The sequence below is a fragment of the Notolepis coatsorum genome (assembly GCF_963971535.1).
Source record: "Notolepis coatsorum genome assembly, chromosome: 15".
NCBI lineage: Eukaryota > Metazoa > Chordata > Actinopteri > Aulopiformes > Paralepididae > Notolepis > Notolepis coatsorum.
This window is the reverse complement of record NC_140179.1, coordinates 49,825,101-49,848,326: the sequence shown is the minus strand read 5'-3', so window position 1 is coordinate 49,848,326 and position 23,226 is coordinate 49,825,101. Positions and strand designations below refer to the sequence as shown.

The following is a 23,226-nucleotide window of genomic DNA, read 5'->3' as shown; positions in this document are numbered from 1 at the left end:
GTTCTGCGATCTGATTGGCCACTGACGTTTCTGGTGCGATCTGATTGGCCACTGACATTTCTGGTCATGTGACATGTGCGCCCAATCGCGTGATGTGCCCATTTCCGCCTTGAACAGCAGCAAACTACCTAACGCCTAGTTTATCACTGGTTAAGCTTAGGTGACTCTTTCGAAGTTGGTTAAGGTTAGAGTTTGGAATCAGGGCTGGTGTTCTATCGCCATGCTCTAAGACAAACTCTAACCTTAACCAACTTCGAAAGAGTGCCTAAGCTTAACCGGTGAAAGAAACAGGCGTCACACGATTGGCGCGACCATAAACGTCAGTGGCCAATCAGAGCAGAGAACACGAACGCGGAACTGGAAATCCGTTGGTAAAAGTATTCAGGCATCCTGGCCCAAAATATCATGATACTGAAAAATGCATTTGAAACTCAAAGATGATAGTGTTTGACAAGACATGACTTTGACTATACAGATTGTTATGTGTGCAGGACTTGCCATTAGAGCGCCCCTTTACACATTCTTCTACTGGAGGGGCGGAGCTTCTCACAAACAATTCTGGCACAACTAATCCTGTGAACCTAGCATGGCTGCTATTGGCACTGTCATCCAGGAAATGCTAACTGCTCCTAACATGAAATGCTAACTGCTAACATGAAATGCTAACTTGGGGGAAGATGTGAGGGGAAGGGGGTCTGTGTGTTCTCAATGAAGGCAAAGGTGTAAGGATGCTGCTAAGCTATTTTAACCCCGTAAAGCCCTATAGAAAAACATTAGCAAAAAATGTTCATGCGTATTTCCTACGGTGGCGTGTTCATCTTTGGGGGGGAAACCAAACAAATTGTTATTCAATATAAAGAAAGATTTGTGGAACTTTTAGTGTTTCTCCTGAAAGGTTGTTTATTTCCAAATGGAGTTTCTGCAGACCTCTGGAAATATGTTACTCTTATGGTCTTAAGCTACAGTCCATAAGCATGAACATATTATGTACTCAGTTTGTGGCTCTCAAAGCACCAACAAAAGTAATTTGAAAAACTCAAAAGCAACGTCTCTTTCCAGAAATCATGACCCATTACTCAGGATAATCCACAGACCTTGTTGTGAGCAGTTTCATGTAGGAACTATTTTCTACACCTGGCCCACATTATTATGTAAAGTATATTCTTTTATAGACACTGTGTATTCAAGCTGACCTTTTACAATGAAATTAGCAAATGTTCTGGTCCATATCTGTTTGCGATACTGTGAAACTGAGCCCATTTGGTCATAAAAGGTCAAACGCTTTGTGAGTTCCACAAACTCCATTATCCCATTAATTATCAACAGAGCAGCTCCGGGATTCATCCCAATGACATCAGCTGACAGCATCACATATTCAAGTCTCATCAATTGTTTTATTTTCAAGCTTTGGGAAAGTGTGTTGAAAAAGCCTACTGATGAATATTAACTTCCCTCGACTTAGGCTTGATTATTTTGCTGAAAGCACTTCTTGGCCACTCTTCCAGAGCGGAGCCAAACGGGAATTACTGGGGCAAGAGCCAAGCTCAAGCTCTTTAAACACAGCATCAAAATTAATAGCAGCTTATTTGACACTACAACCCCAGTTTGACAAATTTTCTATTGGCAACGGCAGCATTAAATACGGAATCATAGAAATGCTGCTTTGGGAGCCAACCCTGTGATATAATGATGACAGAACCAGTTGTCTGGCCCTGATTGCTCTTCAAGTGGAAGGCAGGATGTTAGACTTGTTGTTGTGGGTCCAGTTGGATGTCCTTGGTGCCGTGCCAAAGAGACGGCATCTCTCTGCGAGGACAATCTGTGTTCCAATTTAAACCATGGGAACTAAGAAGGTTCATTCTGCATTCTACAAGATATCTACCATTAAAAGACATGATCTGACCATGCTGTTAGGAGAACCTTGTATCTATGAAAGGGTTAAACTTGTCACACATTAAGGGGCTTGGATGCAAGGCTTGGATTTGCATGATCATCTGTCAATGACATGAGGGCTTATTCACCTTGTGCTTCTTCTAGGCAACAAGGACGCCACCTGCCAGCAGATGTATGAGCTTGTGACACTGTATCTAGGCAACACAGCCTCACCAGAAAACGTAAATAAAGTACTAATCAACCACAGGAAAAAAAGGTACATAATGTACATAGTATTAAAGTAATATATTTACTTATTGTATAAGTAATACATTTACATTTCGTACCGGCAAAGGTCTAAAACAAACAGCGCCACCGGGAGTCAAACTAACAATGATTGTGGTCGCGGGCGAATCACTAGACCAAGCCGACCACCCACCCTGATACAAATACAATACTACTATGATGATTTGATTTCTGGCATGTTATACATGGTTTTTGGTAGTATTTGATATAGTATTGGCAGCAAATACCTCATATCCGCAAGAAGATTTCAAGGAGGTTTCCCTGTGTCTATGACTTAAAATTAAACTATACAATAATTCAATTCAACTATACAATAATTCACCCCCCCCCCAAAGGTTAAAAAGAAATGAAAAACATCCAAATATGTGTTGTGTGATTTGCCGATATTTCTGGAGATATCTGCTGTAGAGATACATTGGGGGGGGGGGGGGGTTAAAACATGATCATTCCCTGGGAATGACGACAAGGACCTCACGGGATGAATGCGGCTACATATCACAGCTCCATCTGTTAAGGGCATATACATTTGGACAGCCATTGCAGACTGTCACCATGGGCAAGCTGTGGTCACTCATGGGCGTTTTAGAAGGGCGCTGGCCATGTAGGTGCTTCTAATGAGGACAACAAGGTCTGCTTATCTCTGCATCAACTCAAGGAGCATTATCCCACTTTTAAGTAACCCATCCACCCATCCACCAAACAAGTAACACATCCACCCAAGACCAACCAACCCATCCACCCACCCACGACAACTTCCAAAAAAACATAACCCGCCACGAACCAGGGGAGTATTCATTTTCAGAGTCTTTAGATTTTGAGGTCAGGATTTGATTAGATTCCGGATGTGTTAAAAATGTATTCATACTATAGAGCCCTAATTATATATATAATATTGGTTGGTTGGTGAGTGGGTGGGTTGGTTGGTTTGTTCAGAGGACACTGAATCCTTGTGTTGTGGTAAGCATAGCTCATGAAATGATGGAGATGAAAAACAGCTATCCCTATCTCAATCTGCATAATTTCATGGAGCTGTAATTAACACAATACAAGGTGTAACTGAGGGGTACAATTCCCTGACTGTATTACTAGATATGATACTTACTACCACTACCTTTGTACTTAATATTCGGCCACCCAGTACACGGCATAAATATATTATCATAAACACTCTCACGTAGATGAAACGGATCCAACACAAATGTACGAAGTCGAAACAGGTCTTTATTTCTACACAGCGATGGTGTGTAGAACAAGCACTTAATCACTTAATTACATTTATGAATTGAAATAGTATGCACTTTTATGGCAAAGAGTATTCGTCGGTATATCAATAGAGAATGTCCAATCTCTGAAGGCGCAGGTGGTAAATATACGACCTGGAATAGTTAAGGAATAACAGCAATGATACTTTAATGATTATATACTAGATACACTAGAGGGGGTTAATCCGGTCGCTTGTAAGCCGACAGGAGTAGGAGGGGGGGGGGGTAGAATCCGGCTGCCTCGTCCGGCCAAGGGTATCCCAGGTGAACCCACTGTAGTGCCGTTCAATGCGCCGGCGATCCTTGGACCACAGATGAAAGCAGGTGGACTCTTTGTGGGCCGGCTCTCTCCGGTCCACGGGGGAGAGACGTGAAGCGACCTCGTCTTGCAGAGCGTCTCCTCACCTTGCGTCCTCTCCAGGGGGGGGGGTTCCAACACACGGCAGTGTCGGGGGTCTTTATCCATGGAATAATCAAAGTATACAAAGCATAATCCGTGCCTGGGAAGGCGGGCTGTCGTCGGTAGAATAATCCGGTATACAGGTCCACTCGCTCGTCGGCTCTGGGGCTCCTCGGGTGCAGCTTCACATGGGGTCAACCACCCTGGGTAAGCAGCCAGTTCTCTGCCCGAAACGATGGGGTACTGACTACGGTAGTATTCTCACCGCACGAAGCACTATATATTAACAGACTATTATTAGCTTAATAGACTACGTCCAACTCGACGATATAGTGCCAAATATGACTATTCAAATATTAATATACACGATGTCTCAATACCGATGGTAGGCGAACTTGGCCTTACTCCCACACGTGGCGTCGCGGGGAGGCTTTACGTCTGTGACTCTATTGGAGGGTAAGAAACTGGACTGAAAAAGAAAGTCCTACTTTAGTAGCGCAGTATATATACGCACTATGAACAAATAGTCCCATTAGTGGTGCGGTAGCCAGATTCCTACGCGGAACTAGGACTTGTTCGTACATGTGGAGCGGTACGTTTGAACTGGGTCTGAGGGGTATGGCAGCCTGGCACCAAGGTCTCGACCAATAGTAGAATGGAGACTATTATGGGATGTTCAGTAGGCTAGAATGGATATTCAATGCATATTGTACAAGGAATATACAAGGGATATCAGGGAATATTAGAGAATATACAAATACAATTAAATATATATATATAATAAATATATATATATTCGGTTTAATCTGGCCCTTCACAACAGCCACCCCCTGAATAGGTCCCAGACCTAATCAGTTAAACAGAGACAGATTAATCGCGTTGTCTATTTACACATAAGGGTTTGCTGTAGGGGTCAGTCAACTTCACAAAGTCATAGGGTTATAGGGTCATGGTCATCATCGATTGTGTCTGGGAGTCGGGGCAGTTCTATGAGCCTCGCCACGGGACGGGTGTAAGTGCGACCCTGGACGAGCACTTCAGCTGCTCAGACCTTGCCGTCGGCACCGGTGATCACTTTGCTTACGCGGCCGGCCGGCCACATAGCTCTGGGCAGTGATTGATCAATAATCATGACGACTGTTCCTTCTGTCAAATTGTCTCTCTCCTTTACCCACTTCTGGCGGGTCTGTAGAGACGGTAGGTAGTGCAGTAGGAAACTGTTCCAAAACTTGTCGGCTAATACTTGGCTGTACCTCCACATTCGTCGGCCGTTCGCTTCTTCAGGCCGGTACATTGTCTGGGGTAATGCAGGATCTAGCCGCCCCATCAGGAGTGTGTTGGGGGTAACTGGGTCGATATCCGCCACATCACTGGAGACATATCCGAGGGGCTTCGAGTTAAGTACTCCCTCAATCTCCGTGAGGACTGTCATTAGGACTTCTTCCGCCACAGTCTGGGCCCCAAGTACTGCGTACAGGGCTGTCTTTATGGAGCGCACTTCTCGTTCCCAAGTGCCACCGAAGTGGGGTGCGTTTGGGGGGTTGAATTGGAAATCAACCTGGGCTGGAGCGAGGTGGGTCTTAAGTTCTGGGCCCATAGCTTGGAAGCTCTCTCTCAGCTCTCTTTCGCCGCCTTTGAAGTTTGTCCCATGATCGGACAATAGGGTAGACGGTCTTCCTTTCCGTGATGTGAATCTTCGGAAGGCCATAAGGAATGAGTCTGTGCTCATGGTCGGGAGAAGCTCGATGTGTATCGCTCTGGTGGTCATGCATTTGAATACAATACCCCACCGCTTCTCGGTTCCTCTTCCTTTCTTTATGTGCAGCGGGCCAAAGCAGTCCATACCCGTTGAGTGGAATGGCTTGTCACCGATTCGGAGGCGACATGGAGGAAGGTCAGCCATCCTTGGTATGCTGGGCTGCGCGCGCCACTTGCGGCAGTCTAGACATGTTCGCTGGAAGCGTCGTACCGCCTCTCTTCCTTGTAGGATCCAGTAACGACGTCTGATTTCCGCGAAGACTCTTTCTGCTCCTGCGTGATGTACATCCTCATCGTATTTCTTTATAATCAGCTCTGTGACCTTGTGTCGGCTGTTCAATACGATCGGGTATTTAATGTCATCCGGTAGATTGGGGGCTCTGCGTAGGCGACCACCCACTCTGATGAGGGTATGAGCGTCGCTCTCGGGGGCCAGGTGAATTAATCTGCTGTCGGATGGGACGGGCTTTCCTCCCTGTAGACAGGCCAATTCATCGGGGAACGAGTCTCTCTGGGCTCGCTGCAGTAGAAGCAATTCTGCTTCCTCGTAGTTAGCTGCTGACATATCAGCGGGGGACTTGCACTCCGGGTGGTACCGCAGGAATGTTCTTTGTTGTGCACTCTCTATGGACGTGCAATCGTCTATGTTAGGGTCGGTGGAGGCTACGGTGCTCAATCCACAGAACACAGACTTCTTATTTTCCACCTCCTCTGGACTTGCTTCCCTCGGGATAGGCATGGGCCACTGTCCTTCCGGGAGTCTTAGGAATGCGGGGCCGTCACTGTAGACATTGCGACGGGTGAGGTCATCCAGGGGCATCCCCCGGGTGATGACGTCAGCTGGGTTCTGTTTTGTATCAACGTAGCGCCACTCTGTTTCTCCGGTTAACTCTTCGGTTAAGTCTTGAATCTCTGTGACTCTGACTCCCACGAAGACTTTGTACTTGCATGAGTCCGATTTGATCCAGGCGAGTACCGTCGTGGAATCTGACCACAGGATTGTTCTAGACACCGGTATGGTGAGCTCACGTTGGATGAGCGTGGCTAGGTGCGCTCCGGCTAGGGCTGCGCAGAGCTCTAGACGTGGGATAGATTGTTGCTTGCGTGGGGCTATTCTCGAGCGGGCGAGGACAAATGCTGTGTAGATCTCTCCCCCCTGGTCTTGGGCCCGCAAGTAGGCTACTGATCCGTATGCGACCTCTGAGGCGTCACTGAAGACGTGTAAGTCCATTTTACATGTCTCTGGCCTCACCGTGGGTGGGAAGTAGCTTCGGCGCATATTAACGCCTGGGAGTGAGTGGAGCTCCATCTCCCACTCTCTCCAGGTGGATGCAAGGTGTGCGGGAATGGGGTCGTCCCAGCCCTGGTCCTTGTCCCACAATGCTCGTACAATCATTTTTGCCCTGGTGGTGTACGGTAGAATACATCCTAGCGGGTCATATTGTCGGGCGAGTGTTGTGTACACACTCCGTCTGGTGGTCGGCGCCGCCGCCGGCCTTCCCTGCTCCGTAGTCAGGGGCTTGTGTCTGTAGTGAAGCGAATCTGTTTTGAATCGCCACACCAATCCCAGGGTCATCTCCTGGGCTTCTCCCGGGATTGTAGCCATCCAGGTCTCGCTGCTGGCTGCCTTGTCCTCGGAGGAGAGGCTGCGCAGTACTTGCGGATCGCTGCTGGCCCACTGCCTGAGATCAAAGCCGCCTTTGATCAATGAGGCGCGGAGTTTAATCAGGAGAGCCTCGGCGTCTTCCTGGGTTGAAAGGCTTTGTAGACAGTTGTCTACGTAGAAGCTGTTCTTTACGCTGTGTCGGACCTCTTCGTCCGCTGCTGGGTCCTCTGCTACATGTTTCTGTAGTGCAAATGTCGCACAGCAGGGGCTGCACGTCGTTCCGAAGGGGAGGACTTCCCATTGGTAGATGGCTGGGTGCTCATCTCCTGGCTTCTCTCTCCATAGGAACCGTAACAGGGGCTTGTCCGCCTCTACTAATCTCACCTGCAGGAACATTCCTTTAATGTCCCCGCTGATGGCCACCTTTTCCTGGCGGAAGCGGAGTAGAACGCCGAGTAGGGAGGGGCCGAGTGTGGGACCGGGCAGTAACTCTTTATTCAGATTTTGGGATCCGATCTGGTAGCTGCAGTTAAATACTATGCGGTCTTTACCGTTGTGATGGACCTTGTGGTGGGGCACGTACCACGATTCAGTGGTCTGGTCAGCCTCTTTAATGTCCATCTTTGTGACGTGTCCCGCTGTGATGAGCTTCTCAATCTCAGCGCGGTATACACTCTCTTGGGCGGGGTTCTTGGCTAAGCGCCGCTCCGTGTTCAGCAGGTACCGTTCTGTGGCGTCTGTCTTGGCGTGGAAAGTAGGCATTCCTTCTCGCCGCAGGAGTGGCGTGGCGTATCTCAACACGCCGTTGACCGGGACTCTCTTGGTCCCTGTCTCGAGGAGGTGAATTGCGTAAATGTCATCTTTAGAGCGAATGTCTTTCTTTCCGTTCTTAAAGGGCATTTGTTCCAAGGTCCATAGCCGCTCTACGTGTTGCAGGAGTGCGGTTTCTCCCTCTGTGACTCGGGAGTGGAGACATCTAGTGGCTGTACTTCGGTTGAGAGATTTGGCGAGCGGGCCTTGGAGAGTCCATCCCAAACGGGTCTCGACTGCTGCAGGACAGCCTCGGGGTCCGGTATGAACCCGGTCTATCGGGACAATGAGGTCTGCATGGTCGGAGCCTATCAACAGGGTCGGCATAGCATTGTCTATGAGCGGGATCGGTAACTTGCGCAGATGGGCATATTTCTCCATCAGCTTGGCGACGGGGTATGTGTACCGCGACAGTCCTATTTCTTGGCTGGTGAAAGCGTCTGCAATCTGGTACCGTCGCTCAGGCTGGCCGCTTGCTGCGATAGAGAATGAGACATTCTCGCCCTTTATCATCTTCAAATCTCGTCTTATTGTCCGAATTGTCATTTGGGTTTCGCTTCCCCGCAGCCCTAGCTGGGCCGCAGCGGAGGCGAGCAGCAGGGTCTTCTCTGACCCGTCATCGAGGACGGCGTAAGTGTCCAGGACTTTATTCTGGTAGCTTAGTGTCACACGCACTACTTTTAGGAGTACTCGGGCTCCACTGCTGCTGGCGGGATCGATGTACATGACGCTCGCTTTGCGGCTGGATGGTGCAGGTGAAGGGCGCCGTCTGTTACTGTCGTGAAGTATGTCCAGATGGGCTCCATCGCACTTGGTGCACCTTTTCTTTAAGCGGCATTCGGCTGCCATGTGTGAGCGCGCACAGCGAAAACAGCGCTTGTTGGACTTTATCCATTGACCTGCTTCCTCCGCGTTCAGCTTGGGGAAGGAGTCACATTGCGCTAGCCAGTGTTCTTTCTCACAGTAGGGGCACACTATCTTCCACTTCTCCGTTCTGGAGGGGGTACTGTGGCTCCTGCTGCTCGGTACTGACTCCGATTGGTGCATCACAGTCACCGATCTTCTTCCATCATTTAGTCGTCTGGTTCCTTCTCTGGAGCCAGGGGTGCTCCGTCCGAATGTATCTAGCCGTAGGCTGCTGACTTCTCTCGCCAGGAAGTCTGCTAGATCGAGGAGGTTCGGTTCGGGGCCATTCGGGTCTCTGTGGTCCCTCTGCCGCCTAAAGCGCTCCTGACGAGCGGGCGGCAGCTTCTCCAGGATCCTTTCCACATTTGAGTTGGCGTAAAGTTCATGCCTCCCCTTCTCTCTTTGCGCTCCCAACATCCCTACCAGGGACTGCACTCTGATGGACAGGTCGTCCAGTGCTCGATTGTCTATTGCTGGGGGTAAGCGGTCGATGTGTCGGATCTCCTGGATCACGTAATCCCATATGCGCCCATACCTCTGGTCCAATGCTACCAGCGCTGCTGTGTATGGGGTGGTGGAAGTCGCGTAGGCGAGCGCTATATTATGTGCGCGGGGTACCTTTAAGTGCTTCAGTAGGATGGCGTATTTGTGGCGTTCATCCAATACATCCACCAACATGGTCTCCAGACACATGCGGAGTTCTGTATACTGGGCCCGGTTCTCTTGGGTGAAGTCGGGTACCATAGGCGTGCCAATGTATGACGCTGACTGTGGATACATCGGCGAGCGTTGGGGGAGAGGCCTCCTAGGCGAGTCTCCTCCCGCTCCTTGGTATGGGCTGGTACCGGCAGTGTACCATGGCCCGCTTGTCCAGGTGCTGTTCCTCGGTGCGGGTCGTGCGCCGTGCTCACCCGGGTATAGAGTCGGGGGTCTGTAGCGCAGCTCCGCGGGAGTATAGCCTGGGCTGTACCGGGCCTCCTGGTCCGGTAGAGTACTGTGCTGTCTTCGGGCGTGGTTCTCCTCCTCTTCCTCTTCGTCTTCAGTTAGGTCATCCAGTGCTTGTAGTCTCTGGTTTAGCCTCTCCACAGGATATGCTGCTCCTTCCCGGTTGCTAGGTCTCGCTTGGACCGGTGGGGGGAGGTGGTCTGTGGGGGGTATAGACCTCGTCTGTTGGTCAAGTTCAGGGTTGTTTACTCGGCTAGGGGATGCCGCCCTGGAGGTGTGTCTAGACGAGTTCCTGGAGCCTCTGGCGGAGGGAGAGGGTGTTGTCCGTCTGATCAGCTGTTCTATTAGTTGCGACTGCTGTCTGTCGCGCGCTGCGTCCCGTTGAGCACCGGCTCGTTCTCGGGCCACATTCTCTTCCATCTGAATGCGTCTTATTTCTAGACGTATCTGCTCGTGTTCGCTTCGCTGCTGGATCTGCAGTCGGTCGCGTTCAGCAGCGGCGTTCAGGCTGATGAGGAAGGCCTGCTGTAGGGTCCTCTCTGCCTCGCTGGGAGAAGGCGGTTGTATAGGGGAGCCTTCCCTCGGGGTACTCCTTGCGGAGCCTTGGAGCTCTATCTCCACGGTGCTCTCCCCGTCTTCTTCCGTGCCGAGTTCTCTCTCGGTAGCGTTGTATTCCTCCCGGGACTCATCGGGGACTACTTCTTCAGTACTGGCGGGATGTGAAGTCATGTCTGGTTCCCACTGGTCCCCACCGTGAACTTGGTCAGTTACATTAGAGCCCGTAGGGGCCTCTATGGTCGGGGTAGTCTGGGCGTTGGGGTTAGACATACTTTTACTTTCTAGTTTTACCGCGTTTACTGTTAGTAGAAGACTAGGTTGTTGACTGACAGCGTAAGCCTCTAAGTACTGAGGGAGCCGTCGTTCGCGCTGCGGGCGTTGGTTAGGAGGATCGTTTCGTGGAGTGTTCATCATAGGCCATTTCAATATTAATAACACTATATTAATATCACACTAATTACCCTCCGGCTCGAAGGACCAATTGTAACTGAGGGGTACAATTCCCTGACTGTATTACTAGATATGATACTTACTACCACTACCTTTGTACTTAATATTCGGCCACCCAGTACACGGCATAAATATATTATCATAAACACTCTCACGTAGATGAAACGGATCCAACACAAATGTACGAAGTCGAAACAGGTCTTTATTTCTACACAGCGATGGTGTGTAGAACAAGCACTTAATCACTTAATTACATTTATGAATTGAAATAGTATGCACTTTTATGGCAAAGAGTATTCGTCGGTATATCAATAGAGAATGTCCAATCTCTGAAGGCGCAGGTGGTAAATATACGACCTGGAATAGTTAAGGAATAACAGCAATGATACTTTAATGATTATATACTAGATACACTAGAGGGGGTTAATCCGGTCGCTTGTAAGCCGACAGGAGTAGGAGGGGGGGGGTGTAGAATCCGGCTGCCTCGTCCGGCCAAGGGTATCCCAGGTGAACCCACTGTAGTGCCGTTCAATGCGCCGGCGATCCTTGGACCACAGATGAAAGCAGGTGGACTCTTTGTGGGCCGGCTCTCTCCGGTCCACGGGGGAGAGACGTGAAGCGACCTCGTCTTGCAGAGCGTCTCCTCACCTTGCGTCCTCTCCAGGGGGGGGGGTTCCAACACACGGCAGTGTCGGGGGTCTTTATCCATGGAATAATCAAAGTATACAAAGCATAATCCGTGCCTGGGAAGGCGGGCTGTCGTCGGTAGAATAATCCGGTATACAGGTCCACTCGCTCGTCGGCTCTGGGGCTCCTCGGGTGCAGCTTCACATGGGGTCAACCACCCTGGGTAAGCAGCCAGTTCTCTGCCCGAAACGATGGGGTACTGACTACGGTAGTATTCTCACCGCACGAAGCACTATATATTAACAGACTATTATTAGCTTAATAGACTACGTCCAACTCGACGATATAGTGCCAAATATGACTATTCAAATATTAATATACACGATGTCTCAATACCGATGGTAGGCGAACTTGGCCTTACTCCCACACGTGGCGTCGCGGGGAGGCTTTACGTCTGTGACTCTATTGGAGGGTAAGAAACTGGACTGAAAAAGAAAGTCCTACTTTAGTAGCGCAGTATATATACGCACTATGAACAAATAGTCCCATTAGTGGTGCGGTAGCCAGATTCCTACGCGGAACTAGGACTTGTTCGTACATGTGGAGCGGTACGTTTGAACTGGGTCTGAGGGGTATGGCAGCCTGGCACCAAGGTCTCGACCAATAGTAGAATGGAGACTATTATGGGATGTTCAGTAGGCTAGAATGGATATTCAATGCATATTGTACAAGGAATATACAAGGGATATCAGGGAATATTAGAGAATATACAAATACAATTAAATATATATATATAATAAATATATATATTCGGTTTAATCTGGCCCTTCACAACACAAGGAATCAGTGTCCTCCGATGACATCACCGGAGGACATATTCACTCTCAGTGACTGTCAAATGAAATTAATGTGTGCAAATCTGTTTACACAGTTTGAGATCATTTGCATAATAAATCAGCATTGTTTTTCAGTGAAGTGCCCCTTTAATAATATTTAATACTATAGATTTATTTAATAAGTGAAAGTGGGATAATGCCCCTTGAGGTGATGCAGAGATAAGCAGGATTCCTGACCACGACCTTGTTGTTGTGGTAATTAGAAGCACCTACATGACCTTCTAAAACGCCCCTGAGTGACCACAGCGTGCCAGTTGGAGTCCATGGTGACGGTCTGCAACGGCGTGGGAAAAAAATGTATATTCCCTTAACAGATGGTTTTCATAGGAGCCGTGCTATGTAGCCGTATTCATCCCGTGAGGTCCTTGTCGTCGTTCCCAGGGAATTATCATGTTTTAAACATCAGTATGCATACAAAAAAATCCATGACTGACATGACATTAAAACAATAAATAGTTGTCTTTTTAAAACGACAAACGGTTGAAGTGGTTCAGTAAGCTATCGGTATCTTCACTTAAAACTAACCTTTCCCATAGCTAACCTTAACCCTACACTAACCCTTTTTATGATGAATTGAAAATGGGGGACCCTGATGTAAACAAGACGAAAGTCTTTCTCTGGTCTGCATCCCCTTAACAATTGTGTGTATTGAGCCGTACTATATTGTACCCATTCTGCAATCTGTTAATAAAGTTTTCAATCAATCAATCAATCAATCAATCAATCAATCAATCAATCAATCAATCAATCAATCAATCAATCAATCAATCAATCAATCACTTACTTTAACCTAACACTAACCACTTCCTTGACTTACCTTAAACTAACACTAACCTTTTCCTTAACTTTACCTTAACCTAACACTAACTAATTATATATATATATATATATTAGTGCTGCGTTAACGCGATACTATTATCGCGCGATAATATAATTAACGCATTAATCTAAAAAAAAAAAAAATCATTTTTTTTTAATTTTTTTTTACCTTCATTTACCCAGGGTAGGTTCGCTGAGCACAGATGCTCTTTTTCAGGAACGCCCTGCTTCACATTCACACAGTTCCATTCACACCTGGGAGCTGCCCAGTACAACCACAGTTGACACCATTGGCCACTGAGCAACTCCACTGGAGCAGTTGATTTGCATTGGCAGGGTTTGGCCCTGTCTGGCACCCAACGGGAAAAATATTATAGGCACTATAAGTAGACATCGCTACATAAAACAAGCTGGTCTGCCTGAGTGACTGGTGGAAGAAGGAGAAATAGAGATTGGACTGATTGAGTCAAGCCATGTCACATAGTTCAAGTTTGAAATGCTTCTTTCTGTTTTGCTCCTGAGAGTGTGCTAGATACTGTACTGGTAATATTATTTATTTGTGTTAACTTCTGAATAAAACAACTTATTAAACACAAGTACAACATTATTTTGATATTTCATTACCAATTATCATAGCAAAACAGCTTTTTCAAACAGTCTGTAATGCATTTTGGAAACGGGAGATGGGCTCATGGTGTAATGGGCCACCTGGCCTGAGAAACATAAGGAGGAAAGAAAAAGTAAGGACTTACTTCTGGTCATTATTTGGGTAGAACACACATATTTTGAATGCCTTCGGCTGTTTTTTTTAAATTTTTTTTTAGCCATTTTAATCTAGATTAATCTAGATTAAATCCAGGATTGCAGATAGATTAAAAAAATGTATCTATGCCCACCTCTAATATATATATATATATATATATATATATATATATATATATATATATATATATATATATATATATATATAGGGCTCTGTAGTATGAATACATTTGAACACATAAGGAATCGAATCGAATCCTGACCTCAACATCTAAAGAGGCAACGCCTCTACTTCCTCAGGCGCCTAAGGAAGTTCCAAGTCAGTCAGAAGATCCTTAGAACTTCCAATCCAAACTTGACCTATGTCAACTAACTGTATGTCACTATTAAACAACAATCTCCTTCTACTCATGCACAATAGAGAGCATCCTGACTGGCAATATCACCTCCTGGTTTGGGAATAGCACCGCACAAGACCGTAGCAGACTACAGAGAGTGGCCCGCTCAGCCGAACGCACAATTGGAGGGGGGCTTCCCACTCTCCAGGGCATTTACAACAAGCGGTGCATGGGCAAGGCTAAGAGAATTATCAAAGACTCGAGCCACCCAAACAACTGCCTCTTTGAACTGCTGCGGTCAGGCAAGCGATACCGGAGTCTCATGGCAAGCACAGAAGAGTGCTCAGAAGAAGCTTCTATCCCCAGGCCATCAGGATGCTCAACGAACAATAACACTATGTAACAACCATCAAATGCACTCACAACACACACATCCACACGCACACACTCACTTTAAACAAATGTGGTAAATTCCCAAACATAGACTCATGATTAACTAATGTGTGGAAATACTTGGCTCTCAAAACAATAATTCATAGATTGTGTGTGTGTTTACATAGACTGATTGCCATTGTCACCCCAGGAGGGCATTTGCACATAGTGGCAGCTGGGGTAAGACTTACTTCCCTTTAGGGGGTGGGTCAGAACAAAGGGCAGGAAATTCTAGAGAAACATGTCTCCTTTTAGGAGACATCAAAGAGCCAACTGGTCTGCCAAAGACAAAAGGTCACGTAGACATGTTATCTCGCTGGAGTTTCCTGTCACACACACACACACACATTCACACACACATTCACACACACACACACACTCACACACACACATTTTCAAATACAAATACACACACACACACACAGACAGACACACACACACACACACACAGACAGATACACACACACACACACAGACAGACACACACACACACACACACACAGACAGACACACACACACACACACACACACACACACACACTCACACACACACATTTTCAAATACACACACACACATAGACACACACACATAGTCACTCACATACACACACATAAACACACACACACACACACACATAGTCACACACACAGACACACACACACTCACACACACACACATTTTCAAATACACATCCACACACACACACACATAGAAGATCACTATTGAAATCCTGGTATATTGTACTTATAATCTTGAATTAAGTCATTGAAGTAAGTTAAAATATAATTAGGTTTGGTCATACTTAAATGTCTACAATTAGTTAATGTGTCTGTGCTGTTTTCATTTATGTTCAATATGATTAATTGATTGTTATGGTATTGATTTGTATTCTATTAAGCTAAATGATTAGATTTGTTAGATATTTTCTGAAAGTCAGTAGACTTAGTGATAAAGAAATATATCTGTGTTTATGTGGGCAATGGTAATTCAAATATAAATATTAGTAAATGAGAATGATGCAATGTTTAAATGAAAATGATGCAATGTTGAAATGAAAATAATGCAATGTTTAAGGTAGATGGTTTGGGACAGCCTCTGTTAGTATTATGTGAAGGGGGTTGGGCTATTAAGCCAAACCCCTATTTTTCAAATACAAGCTTAGCAGGCTTGTGATTGGGGCAATAATGTGATGATGTCATCAACTCCGAGACACTGGGCCTTGGGCTATAAGAATGGGTGTGTGATGGGGGGAGAGAGACTCTGAACCAACCAAACCCAACAGGACAGACCTCTCCACCATCTCACCCATCTGCAGCAGGCAGCAGAAGGACAAAGGAACTTCTTGGAGGGAAAATCAACTCTTTGTTCACTAGCCAAGACAAACAAAGACCAGCAACAACTTATCAACTATCATTCTTTATACTGTAATATTAGTCTGGTTGTTATCACTTACGGCATAGTGTTCGTGATCACAACCATAGCAGTTTCTTATTGTAATTTGTATACACTCTTAAACTTTGATTAAACAACTGTTAAACTATCTTTCCTCCTAAATTCCTTCTGCCTGCACGTCTCAGTTTGAACAGAAGTGATTCCCAGAGCTTTAAGGTATTGAATCACAACGCAGAGTACCACCAGCAAACAGGTTCTGATCAGAGCAGAACCGAGACAGCTTGGGAATCCACTTCACAAACAACTCACTTTACCCACTTTAGAACACCTAAACACTAGGGATGCACCGAAAATATGAATAAAATATATGACCGAAAGTCAAATAACATGTTGTTGTGATGACGTCATCAAAACGCGACTACAGACATACCGGTAGCATGCGCAACATGTAACGTGAGCAGCTTGGCAGCTCTTCCTGCATTCTACAGCCTGTGATAACTAACTCCTATTGGGAGTAGGGATGCCCCCCGAAACCCGGTTCTAAACTAAATTAGAAAAAACCGGAGTATTGATCAGCTCCGACGTTAACGGTACTGCTATCAGTAGTCTAGGAGCGGATTAGCTACGGAGCTAACAGTGTACCATCCATCTGCGACGCAACGGTGGCAGCAACAGTGGACACTGAGTAATGTTAACGTTATGACGAGTTCATACTACACTACACGTATGAACTCGACATAACGTTAACGTTACTCCGTTTAAATGAAGTGTTTAATTAGCAGCAATCCGTTGTTGAAAATGTATCGTTAAACCGGAAATGGAAATGCGAGGACAGGAAGTCGTCATCAATCGTTGTAGTCTTTTAGACTTAACAGTCTGGAATTAATGTATGCATTCAAAAGTGCTGAATAAATGTTTTATGGGCCCATAATAGTGATTATTAATATTATTTAAGTTAAGTTTAGCCATAATCATGTCTTTTGCCATAATCAGGTAGCTAAAAAAAAAAAAAAAAACATATATATGTAACGGAGGTACCGCAGTATATCCACAGTCACGGGTACAAGTAGTGACGTGGCTGTGGATGGTAAGCGGTGCTGCAAGTAAAACTCACTCCCCAGAGGCATCCAGACCCGGAAGCAAGAAGTGAATTCACTTCTTACTTAGTGGTCTGTGATGCCGCCCGTCACGCGGGCGTCCGGGGTTCAACTCCCACTCAGGGCGATCCCTTAACAGGGGTCGAATCGACTAAAACACAACGCAGACAAGATCACACCGGCTACATGTGGTGCCGTTAGACCCGGATGCCCTGGGTGGAGTGAGTTTAGGGGGGTGAGTGTAACGGAGGTACCGCAGTATATCCACAGTCACGGGTACAAGTAGTGACGTGGCTGTGGATGGTAAGCGGTGCTGCAAGTAAAACTCACTTCCCAGAGGCATCCAGACCCGGAAGCAAGAAGTGAATTCACTTCTTGCTTAGTGGTCTGTGATGCCGCCCGTGACGCGGGCGTCCGGGGTCAACTCCCACTCAGGGCGATCCCTTAACAGGGGTCGAATCGACTAAAACACAACGCAGACAAGATCACACCGGCTACATATATATATATATTTATATTAATCATTTTCGGCCTTTCGGCATTCGGTTTTCGGCCAACTGTTTCCTATTTTCGGTATCGGTTTCGGCCAAGAATTTCCCCATTCGGTGCATCCCTACTAAACACACTTTATATTTATTGGTAAAGAATTTGCACTATAACCCATACCTCATTACACCTTACTTTAAATTGTACCTAAATTGTACCTCATCCCATCTCTGCTTTGCACTGTATAGTAACGGAACGTAGACCAAATGCGTCCACATTTTTATAGGATTCTAGCACATTTTCATAACAATAGCGAATATTACCGTTTTCATTGAGGTTTCTTACAAATTAACGATGCTTTATGTTGTCCTTTATATGCCGATTATCATTAAAATCTTAAATTGTACCATATGTCCCCCTTTAGACAACATAATGTAACGCTACCAGTGCACTTTTGTTAAGATAATTAGTTTACCATTCACGGTCGCTATTACCGAGGTCGCAGTAATAGTTTACCGCTGTTCAGATCATGGCGAAGAATAGACACATCCCAGTGACCTGTGACCTGTGCTAAGGATCTTGGGAAATGTATTCATGTAGTTTTCAACATTTTCACCTTTTAATTTTAAACCAATGCTGCAATCTACTGACAACAGAAAGTGTTGTCTATCGTCACTTCCGTATACAGCGTCGCACGAAACCCATTCTAGAGATTCCCACTTTTTACTGGGAATGGGGCGTGGCCGTATTTGGTCCCAGACAATAAGAGTGGCTGTGATTGGTCACTGTGACGTTATATAGTATATTGTATTGTAACTCAGTTACTTCTACTCTGCATTGAACATTGTGTATATACTGAACACTTTTGTCTACGTACCTGACTTCTATTTTATACTTGCTATACTTATTTTATACTTATCTTATTTTTGTCTAGCACAGTCTCTGGAGCGTAACAGATAAATGTATAAAAGTATTCTGTACTTCTGTATGACGACTAATAAAGAAACTTGCAATTATCAGACTCTGAAAATGTGTGTATCAATACTCCCCTGGTTCGTAGCAGGTTATGTTTTTTTGGAAGTTGTGCTTGTTTTTATCGATGATTTGTTGAGAGCCCTGCAGAGGGAACGTACTATATATAGTTGGTATGGCAATAAGGCTTTTAAAGTCTTGGATCTTTTTTTTATTATGTTGAAGGAAGAGGTCTGAATCTTATTCCAGAACCTTCTTCCAACAGCCACTCAAGCAAGTGCTCTTTTTGGATCAAGTGAAATGAGGCCTAGTGTCATAATAAATCAGAATGACATCGTAACAGCCTGCCGTCTCCCTTTAAGGACATATTGAGCCAGCCTAACAACATACAGTATAGGCCCTACACTCTGAATAAATCATGAGTAAATCGCGGCTGTCGGTTGAAAACCTTGTATGTTTGTGATACTGTGCAGACACGGTTCCAGGAGTTGACATGGTTCAAGGCTCAGCTCAGATCATCCGGGGCTATGGTCAGTGCGCGTGCGCTGGAATCCTTTTTTTGTGTGGTCCCTGCCGTTCTGCCTGGAACACTACTGCCTACATTTTCATTTAGTTTTTTTTACCGGATTGTATGACTACTGCAAACATTACACAACACTTAATGTTAAGACAATTACTCCAGCTGAGACCTCGATTGCCTTTACTCAAGACACCATGAAAGCTAGCGAGAGAGAGAGAGAGATAGAGAGGAGAGAGAGGAGAGAGAGAGAGAGAGAGAGAGAGAGAGAGAAGAGAGAGAGAGAGAGAGAGAGAGAGAGAGAGAGAGAGAGAGAGAGAGGAGGGAGGGAGGAGGGAGGGAGGGCGGGAGGGGGAGAGAGAGAAGGGAGAAAGGAGAAAGAAAGAAAGAAGAAGAAAGAAAGAAAGAAAGAAAGAAAGAAAGAAAAGAAAGAAAGAAAGAAAGAAAGAAGAAAGAGAAAGAAAGAAAAGAAAGAATGAAAGAAAGAAAGAAAGAAAGAGGGGGTGGAGAGTGAGAGAGAGAGAGAGAGAGTAGACATGTGTAGATGAAGTCCATGTGCCTGTCCCTCTGAACAAAGCTGTCCATGACTTAAATGTAAAAGTCTCTCTTGTTAGGTGTATCCATCCAGTTTCACAAGTCTCTCCTTTTCAATGGAAACAAACACGAGCCAACGATGAAAGCCTGTCTTGCTCCATTGCGGCTGTATCCAGGCAAAGATGTTACCCTACGCTAATTAGCTGGGTTGACATTGTAGCGGTGATGTTAGTAGCTTAGCCACGTGCAGATTGACTGAGCATACGAGAGGATGACACCTGGCCCCGCCCACTTCCCCCAGTCTCCTCCACAAGATACACTACACGACTAAGGTACCCATGTACATGTCAAAATACATCCCAAAGGTCAGTGAATACCACGACCACAACACCAGAGGGAGCTCCACAAATCATGTTGAACCCAGATTTGGCTCAAACAAGGGACTAAACACGTTTCGCAATTATGCCACAGCAATGTGGAACGCCCCTACCCACAGCTGTAAAGGAATGTGAATCACTACCCACTTTCAAAACCACTCTGAAAGAGCACCTACGGGGGACTACCAACCTCCTCCAATGTACAGTTTCTTCGTGTATGTATGTACTCTCTTTTTTAGACTCTTCTTGTATCAAAAACAGTACTGTATTTGTAAATCTGGTATGTCATAAATGTATAGATGTAGCAGTACTATCTATCTGTATGTCATGTATGTCATATTATGTTATGATGAATTGAAAATGTGATAATCTGATAATGTGTTTGTGAGGAACATAGATTGTGACATAGTAGTCCCGCCTGTCGTACAGTAGGATGATGAGTTGACTCGATGGGCCTGCTCTGGCCAAAGTTGTGGATTGTAATGAATACAGAGTAGCCCTTAATCTCCCCTCAGATAAGACAAAACACTCCCCATGTAAAAATAGATTGATAATTGCTTTGGCATCTGAGCTGTCATGAACGTCCAAGAATGTAATTGGCAGGATCAAATTTAAGGGGAAAAGAAAAAAAACAAGACAAAGAGAAAGTATGTGTGTGTGTGTATGTGCATTTGTGTGTACTTACCTGTAATGTTGTATGTGTATGTGTATGTGTGTGTGTGTGTGAGGTGAGTGTGAGTGTGTGTGTGTGAGAGAATGTGTGTGTGTGTGTGTGTGTGTGTGTGTTGTGTGTGTGTGTGTGTGTGTGTGTGTGTGTGTGTGTGTGTGTGTGTGTGTGTGTGTGGTGTGTGTGTGTGTGTGTGTGTGTGTGTTGCAGAGGGTCTCTTAGTGTCTGATTCCATGTCCTTTTAGAGTAATGTATAAGGAATGTTCTCCTCCAACCTCTCTCTCTCTCTCTCTCGCTCTCTCTGCTCTATCTCTCGCTCTCTCGCTCTCTCGCTCTCTCTCTCTCTCTCTCTCTCTCTCTCTCTCTCTCTCTCTCTCTCTCTCTCCTCCTCTCTCTCTCTCTCTCTCTCTCTCTCTCTCCCTCTCCTCTCTCTCTCTCTCTCTCTCTCTCTCTCTCTCTCTCTCTCTGATAAATTCATTCTTCCTTGCTCTCACCTGATGAATCATCCATTCCTTCATTGTTGCCCTTAACTTCCCTCCCTCCATCTAACACAACACATTGCTCTCTGTATATCAATCAACTCTCTCTCTTATTTTCTCTGTTATGTTCTTCTTTTATCTTTCTCTCTCTGACACAATCCCCATTTCTCATTCCCCAGAAGCAGGGCTCGGAGGCGAGGTGACCAGGCTGCATATCACAGAGGTTCTAGTGTTAAAAGTTAAAGGAAATAAAAACACTGGCTCCTCTTCCAATGGGAAGCAGGGAAACCCCATGCAGGTGCAGATAACACTCTGTGTATCTCCTCTAAAAGTCTGTATGATCGCATGTACAATAGTGCTGTATATACCATACATTTATATATTTAAATGTCCTGCATATACATATATATCTGTCTGAATATACCTGCATATAATCCTTCTATATACCTATGTATACACCTGCATATAACCCATACAACTCTGCATGATAGCATGTACAAGAATGCTGTATATACCGTATATATATATATATATTTATCCACATCTGTCTGTACCTACATATAATCATTTTCCTATCTGTAGATACTATAAAATATATCTACACTGCTGGCCAGTATGACTTACTACCATACTATAGTGTCTTTATACCTGTATCACTGTACATTAGGGGTGTAACGGTACACAGACGCCACGGTTCGGTACGTACCCTCGGTTTTGGGGTCACGGTTCGGTAGCAGTTCGGTACAACAGGGAAAAATATATTTAGAATTATTATTATTTATAATATAATTATTATTAAATATAAATACATTGTTTGTGCTGTCAATAGATTTTTTTCTACTTAAGACCGAAGCTTGTAACAGATATTTACTTGAGTTAAAATCATGGAATTTATGTAGAATCAACACAAAGAAAGTATATTTAGATTCAAAGACAATTTTTTTTTTGTATCTACTTTTTCTCCCCATTTTCTATTTTTCTCCCATCCCAATTTAGTATTATCCAATTCTACCCTCCGCTGTCTCGAACGTTGTTAGACCATGCCTCCCACTGGTCGGCTGCAATGTGGACAAAGCCTTGCATCACGTGTCCCCTCCGGTACACGAGGAGGCAGCTGTCGCATCTTTTCACCTGTACAGCGCGATCTCTCAGCGGCGAGGAGTAACGCTGTGGGAGGCTCACGCTGCTCCCGATACTTCCTGATTCTGCTGTACAGGCGCACCAACCGACCTGTAAGAGTCGCTGTCCACAACGTCCGATCCCACCCCACCGGCTTTTCCCACCCCCTAATACTGCCTCAATTGTATTAGTATGAACGACCAGCCAAGCCGGAAGCAACGGCGAGAGCTGGGCTCGAACCCAGCATCTCCTGCGTTAGTGGCGAGCGCCTTGCCCACTGCGCCCACTCCGCCCTTTTCAAATACTATTTTAGTAGCTTTCTTTAATCTTTGAATACAGTTTCTCTCCTGTGAAATACAAATGTTCAACAAAACCATCAACATTGACTCAGCTTTAAAGCCCTCTTTCTTATATCCACGGCAACAGAAATAAAAACAACCCAGGCCTATGTTAAAGTGCAGATTGGCTTAGAGGACGATAATGTCTTGTATGAACTACCAGTCATATAAATCATATTTAACAACAAAAATGTGTTCCATCTTCATGTCAGATGATTTTCAAAAAGGTGCATGAGTCAATGCAAAGAAAGAATAAGTAAGGGATAATGTATAGCTACGAGGTCATTCTCGCAAAATAATTGACCGACACGGAGTTTAGAATACCGAGGCGCCTCGCCGAGGTGTTCTCTAAACGTAGTTGAAGATCAATTATTTTGCGACAATGACCGAGTATAGGCTATACATTATCCCGCTTATTACATGGCTAACTTACTAACAATATACCTAATTCATTTTACACCATCGACAAGACGAGATCAAATGCAGACGCAGTTGTTCTG

General features: G+C 45.5%; 1 protein-coding gene across 1 annotated transcript in view; it reads right to left on the bottom strand.

Annotated features, from left to right (window-relative positions):
- ano2b (anoctamin 2b) overlaps positions 1-23,226 on the bottom strand; it is a gene marked incomplete at both ends in the record, with an annotated part of 266,111 nt that overhangs the window by 2,526 nt on the left and 240,359 nt on the right.